This window comes from Nelumbo lutea, chromosome 5, assembly GCF_056320005.1.
Source record: "Nelumbo lutea isolate HS-2025 chromosome 5, American lotus-T2T, whole genome shotgun sequence".
NCBI classification, from domain to species: Eukaryota; Viridiplantae; Streptophyta; class Magnoliopsida; order Proteales; family Nelumbonaceae; genus Nelumbo; species Nelumbo lutea.
The window spans coordinates 24,177,003-24,184,431 of NC_142688.1; the positions used below are offsets into that span (position 1 = coordinate 24,177,003).

At 33.5% G+C, this 7,429-nt stretch overlaps 1 pseudogene across 1 annotated transcript; it reads left to right on the top strand.

Annotated features, from left to right (window-relative positions):
* The first annotated feature begins 229 nt into the window (after nucleotides 1-229).
* Nucleotides 230-2,891, top strand: LOC148851043 (protein JINGUBANG pseudogene; annotated as a pseudogene). The gene has a single exon (XR_016098762.1). The product of XR_016098762.1 is annotated as a protein JINGUBANG pseudogene (transcript).
* The last annotated feature ends 4,538 nt before the right edge of the window (nucleotides 2,892-7,429 follow it).

Sequence of the window (7,429 nt, forward strand, 5' to 3'; positions counted from 1 at the left end):
GCTTGACTGCCGTGGTGATTAGGGCGTCAATGGTTGCAACATATTATAGGGTTCTAAAATCAATCCAATTTATCAACCAGGTCTTGACGGTCCACATAACGAAAACGATTTGGGGCAATGGCCGGCCATTACAATTGATTTACGGTCATTCGTTATTAGATTTTTATTGGCCACACAAAAAATAATAATAATAATAATAATGAGTCGTCGCTCAGACATTAATTATTGTTAAATCCACTAATCCATTGAACAGTGGTGTATTATATATAATATATTCTGAAGAGGGACATATCAGTCATTAGCTTCCCAACAAATTGAACCTTTTAACTTCCGGGGAGAGTCTACATAAGTACATAACCTAAAATCTTTACATAAATACCCTCTAGCTCCGACCATTAGATGATAATTTGAAGAGGACACACAAATCATTAGACTGGGTCAAAGGTCAAGTTCACACCTGTAACCCGTTAAGAAAATAGAATTGGAAGGTCAAAGGGCTGGTTCTGTATTGCCGTATCGGGATATCTCATGTGTGAGTATTAGACATTCCATGTTCCGCGTTTGCTTCTAGAAATGGCCGTGTGAAGCGTAAAGTAGCCACCCTACAATCCTAACGGCTCCCTATCCAAAAATAACAACCATCCTTACTATTACCTATCTATCACCGGCGTAGATGTTTACCGGACCGGGGAGATCTCTCCAATCGTAAAGATCACGTTTCTTCCTTACACGTGTCTCAATCAGATCCTTCCAGCTATCTGCTTCTCTTTCGTCTCTGACGTTTATATATACGCCTTCACCCTCCTCCCGCCTTTAGTTCTTCTATTTCTATTATTCACTTTTCTCCTGCTACTACTATTCTCCTCACGGTCCTCTCTCGCTCGCGCCTTCTATTCGATTTCTCACCTCCCTCCTCTTTTTTTCGAAGCTTTCGGCTTTCTTCACGGTCGATTTTCTTCTTCTTCTTCTTCTTCTTCCCTTTTCATTGTTTATTGAGTCTCACCCCTCCAATTGGCCTTGATTATCAATTTCTCTTCCCAATGAGTGGGGTTGAATAAGCAGAATGAGATACGAGAACGGAGGCCCCGTGCTCGTTGAATCGAACAGTCTGCAACGATCTAAATTCGGCAATATCTTACAAACTAATCCAAGCATGCCCACCACATCCAACGAAGAGGATTTCTCGTCACACAACAGCAGCTCCTCTGCAGCAAGCCCCGGTTACTGCGATAACCAAATGAGTTTGGAAGGCTCTCCCTACAACACGTCTCCATGGAATAATCAGAGCACTTCTCCTTATGCCAAGTCTCCATGGTCAAGAACCTCTCCTCTTACTCCCTTCGATGAGAAATTCCCTACCAACGGGTTGATCGGATCCCTCGTCCGCGAAGAAGGCCACATTTACTCCCTGGCCGCTACAGGTGACTTGTTGTACACTGGATCAGATAGCAAGAACATCCGCGTCTGGAAGAACCAGAAGGAATACTCTGGGTTTAAATCTAACAGTGGATTAGTTAAAGCAATTGTTATCTCCGGGCAGAAGATTTTCACCGGTCATCAGGACGGCAAGATTCGAGTGTGGAAGGTCTCCGCCAAGAATCCCAGTGTTCATAAGCGCGTTGGATCTCTGCCGACTCTCAAGGACTTCATCAAGAGTTCCATGAATCCCAACAATTATGTTGAGGTCAAACGTCATAAGAACGGGCTCTGGATCAAGCATTTCGACGCGATTTCCTGTCTGAGCATGAATGAGGATCAAGGACTTATGTACTCGGCATCTTGGGATAAAACCTTCAAAGTGTGGAGGATATCGGATTCCAAATGCTTGGAGTCCATCAACGCTCACGACGACGCGGTTAACTCGGTCGTTGCGGGCTTTGAGGGTTTAGTCTTCACGGGGTCTGCTGACGGCACCGTCAAAGCTTGGCGGAGGCAGTTACACGGAAAAGGGACGAAACACGCCCTTGATAAGACGTTGCTGAAACAAGAATGCGCAGTAACGGCGTTAGCCGTTAGCACAGTGACTTCCGTCGTTTATTGTGGTTCGTCGGATGGACTTGTGAACTTCTGGGAGCGTGAGAAAAATCTCTCTCACGGTGGGGTCCTGAAGGGCCATAAGATGGCCGTCCTCTGTCTAACGGCGGCCGGGAGCCTCCTCATTAGCGGATCCGCAGACAAGACGATATGCGTGTGGAGGAGGGAGGGTGGATTTCACACGTGCCTTTCGGTGCTAACGGGACACAATGGCCCCGTTAAGTGCCTAGCTGTGGAACACGATCCTGAATCAACACCTGATGATCCACGGTGGATCCTCTACAGCGGCAGCCTTGACAAATCGGTGAAGGTTTGGAGGCTGTACGAGCAATCTCCGGATTTACAACAGCTGGCCGCCATGCAACAACTAAACCTGCCGGAAGGGTTTATCTTTCCGGAGTGCTTCCCGTCGACGCGCTTCTAATCAAATTAAAGGCAGGTAAAGTCGGGAGCCAAATGGACCGTATATCTCGTTTCAATGTGTCAATACTCAATGATGGACACGTTTTGTAACCAGAAACAATGCGGCATGGGCGACACGTTTCTTAAGGCGATTTGTGCAATGGGTGGGTGGCTAAGATTTATGATGTAAATATATAGCGGGGCTCGTCACAACAGACTGGGAATGGGAGAGGCCTCAATTTGTTTACTTGGGTTCGTGTTTTTGTTATTTTTGGTTTTTGAGATAACTTACTTGGGGTCATATTTAAGCTTATATATCTTCACGACTGTAACATGAGAAAGAGGGTTTTGGGTTTTAACTTTTAAGAAGACAAAGATGGATATATCGTATGTAATGTATTTTTTTTCTTTATATAAATAAAAATTAAAATATGATGTATTGGATGAATGAAAAACGAATTTTTAAATCTCCACGAGAACAACATTGGTTGCCACATAAACTGCCTGTGAAATGTATTTCTTTTTCATTATTTGTTTTCGGCAAGACAGGGACATAACTTTAATGTTTGGTTTGTATTTTTGTTTTTATTATTCTAACAAAATATTCATTCTGTGGTAGAGGTATTGACGTTATATAGAATTCTTACATCTCGACTTTGGAGTGGTACTTTCGCTCAGGCTTCTGTTTTGCTTCTGGGGATAAATCACTGTTACTTCGGGACCACAAAGATCAGAAACGACCCCAGAACCAATTTTTACAGGGTATGTTCCGATTCTAAAAATTTGGAACCGTTCCATATAGGATAGGTTCTAGGTCCTCTTATGGAGTCGAGTAGAGCCGATCCATGCTCACTCCTAGGCAGAGGGATGTGAATGGGTCGGGTTCTACATGAGTTGTCTCGACCCTAACCCAATCCTCCAACGTTTTAACCCAACCCGACTCAAAAACCTATAATTTTTCAACTGGACCTGTCCTGCATCATTTCAATTAACACATTTTGAATATCTAAAATCCATTCATTTAAGTGAGTACTTTGTTTTATAGATTTTAAGGTGTCATTTTTTTCATTTATATATTTGAAAATATTAATTCCACTTTTACTAATTATAGAAAATTCATTAAATATCAACTAATTTATATTTTTAGTAATAATTACTTATTCATATTCTCACTAATTGTTCAAATCAATAATTATATATTCTATTTCAATAATTTTTTGAAAATTAATTTCAATTTCAGTAACTTTAAAAATTAATTTCATTAAATACCAATTAATTGTTTGACTTAGTAAATATATATTCATAATTTCAATAACTTTTGAAAATAAAAACTAATTTCATAGATTTTGGAAAATTAATTTCAATGTTATCATAAATTGTGGAGAAATTTAAACATTATAATCCTTCACATTACGATGAAAAACATAAAATATGGCTACTCTTATGTGCTTCTATTGTTTCACATTTGCTTCATAAAGCTCGTGCATCATAGGTCCCCACTACTTGTATATAAAATCTATATACACATAATTCTCTAACTCTGTGTTCTATATCCATCTATCTATCTATCTATCTATTTATCTATCTATCTATCTATCTATTTATCTATAATATATGTATGAGAGAGAGAGAGAGAGAGTTACTACTTTAAAAAGTACAATAGCCTCAATAATATTTTTGTAATTTTGTGATGACAAAATTGACCCCTCTATATTTAAATTTATTGATAGAAAATGAGGGCAAATAGGGTAATTAGTTAGTGATATTAAATGAGTTGAAAATAATTAATTTTAAGATATTCAATGTATTTATTTATCTCTCATTAAATCCAACATTGAAGGTATTAATTTGCATTCATCTTCATTTAATCATATATTTAAGGCTTTTTTGTTTCTTCTCAACATTAAATTCTATAATTAAATACATACATAATAAATTAATAATTTCAATTAAATAAAAACTTGTACTTTTAAAATCTACCTAGAAAAATAGTGTTTTCATATAGGTGGTGGTAAGAAATTAAGCCATTTGGGTCAGATGGGTCAATCCATGTTGCCACAATCAAATAATAAAATAAAAAAATGTATAAAATACAAAAAAATATATAAATTGAAAAAATGGGAACGTTTTTAACATCATATATTTGACATGTTAAACAATAATAAGTATGATAACCAATGTTTTATAAACTGACCTGGAGACCAACTTGCTTTTCCTTTCGGGTCACGGGTCACTAGTTTGACTGTCAATGTCAGACAAGTTAAACCACTCTACATCAACACTTTGTGTAAAAATACATATTTTACTAATAAATAGTACAATTATGGTTTACATATATCATAGTTATGTTTTACATATATTACATATAATATATGTATTGTGTTACATTTATTTTATGTTTTAAATCTATTTTAAAATTTTATTAATAAAAAATAAATAAATTTTGCAATTTGGGGCAAAAAAAATGTTTTTTTTTTCATGAAAATAGCAAGGCAAGGCGCATAATGCCCTTGGAACGTATAGATCTTGAAAATGTACTAAAAAAAAAACCTAATCGGACATCGGAGTACAAAGTTATGGCTTCCAAAAGCTTACACATAATTAAGTGCATAACTTGAGACTTGGTTATTGGGTCAAACAGGTCAATGGTTGAATTATCCAAGATAGATGGGTTTTAACCAAAATGGGGAGTTTCAATAGAACCAAACCTAGAATCAAGGGCGAGTGATGATTCGAACGATTCAATCGACTCAATCAACGACAAGTTGAAAAACATTAATGATAAATAAAAAATGCTTTTATTAATGATGGAAATGAAATGCAAAGTTTAAAACTAATTGGAACTAAAACTATTTTCCTATTATCTCTCATTAAATCTCATATCTAAGGTATATTCTCTTATTAATTCCTATATTTAAGACATACTTTTCTCATTATTAAATTGTACTAATTAAATCCACAATATTAGCTTTAATAATATACAAATAAATATTTTAAAAAATAAATTGAAAACAAAATCATTTTCTTCCCTCTTGGTGGTGGGTAAGCAATTCAACCATTTGAGGTCAAATCCATTAATAATTAATTAAATAATTAAATAACAAAAAATAAAATAAATATATAATACAAAAAAATAAAAAAGAACAGGGCATGTCATTAATATTGTATATTCATAATATTGAACAAAAATATGTATGAAATGTAAGAAGTATTTTTGTAAATGATGAAATTGGAAAGCCAAAATTAAAATTAATCTAAAAATGAAATGATGTCATAGTCAAATAATAAAATTCTTAAAAATAGAAAATACAAAGAATCACAAAAATAAATGTTATACATAAGATATAATGTTATATATTTATAAATAATAAAATATTGGATACATATATAATATTATACATTCATTATATTGAACAAAAATAAATATTATACATAAGATAAAATTTTATCAATAACGGAACTGTAATACAAAATTTAATGTCAACCTATAAATTAAAATACTTTTCTTTTTTGGATCATGTGTTAATGGTTTGGGTCAAATGGATTAATTGATGATATAATAGTTAGATAATAAATATTTAAAAAATAATAAAAAGTATAAGTAATCAAAAGAATATATAAAAAATTATATATTAATTATGTCAAACAAAAATGAAGTGTGATAAGTAAAAAATATGTATATAATGTGGATGAAATATATAATTTAAAATTAATCCAAAAGTAAACTTATTTTCTTATTTAAATGGTGGGTCAATGATCCAACTTTTAAAAGAAATTCATGTCATAATTGAATTTAAAAAAAGATAGAACACAAAAGATAAAATGTATAGAGTTTTTGTTAGAGACATTTTGGAACATTTATAATGTTATATAATCATCATATTAAATAAAAATAATTGTTAAAATAAAAATTATTTTTATTTAAGATAAAAATGGAATACAAAATATAATAGAAGTAGTAGTTGTTATTGTTGTAATAATAATAATAATAATAATAATAATAATAATAATAATAATAATAATAATAATAATAATTATTATTATTATTATTATTATTATTATTATTATTGTAATTTAAAATTTCTATAGGTACACAATATAAATATTTAAATTTATTTTTAATCATATTATTACTTTTTTATTTTCAATTTATATACTAAATATGATATCTAATTCATAAGTGCAACGCATATGCATAATTACTAGTATATGTATATATATATAGAAAGAAAAGCAATGGACTAAATGGATTGTTTGTCATGTCTATGGTGAAATTGTTGTTTGCCATTTGATGGCACATGGTAGTAATAATTTGGATTTGGTCCTCAACACACCTCTCACCAATCTCACACTGCTTCTTCTATACGTGATTGTGATGGCTTATGACTTTATGAGGTTGGTGTGAGGAATGTTCTATAAGTAACAGGCATTTATGCATAATCCAGAATTCTGGATTTACTATTGGGGGTGATCATCAAAAAACTGAACTAAACCAATGGAGGACTGGCTCCTTCCTGTGTTAACTGGATTATTCCAGCATTGACGCGGAATCAAGTCCCGCAATCAGCACTTGGAAAAAAATAAAGGATAAAGGGGAAAAGTTATGGGTGATTAACCAAAAAAAATAAAAAACTGAACAATAAAAAATTACAGTTAACTGAGTTGATCATTTGGGTTTTAACTGCTATGGTATTGAAACCTGCGTTACTGGAACCTAAATAATACTAGAAAAAATAGAAAGAAACCATTTAACTGGGGTTGGAGCGGTAGTAGTGGCAGTAAGTAACCAAGCACTGTGGTAAAAGATTCGAAGAGAGGACAGAGGACAGTGTTACTTCAACTTCATCCGAATTCCGAATTCCGACTTTCGAGCTCAGACAGTACCAAAGAACTAAAGACAAACTCAAAACCCTTCCATCCGACATGTCCGCCACGCCGGACGGACTTGTTTGGTCATCGTAAAATACAAGGTCATTAAACAAATTGAAAAAGT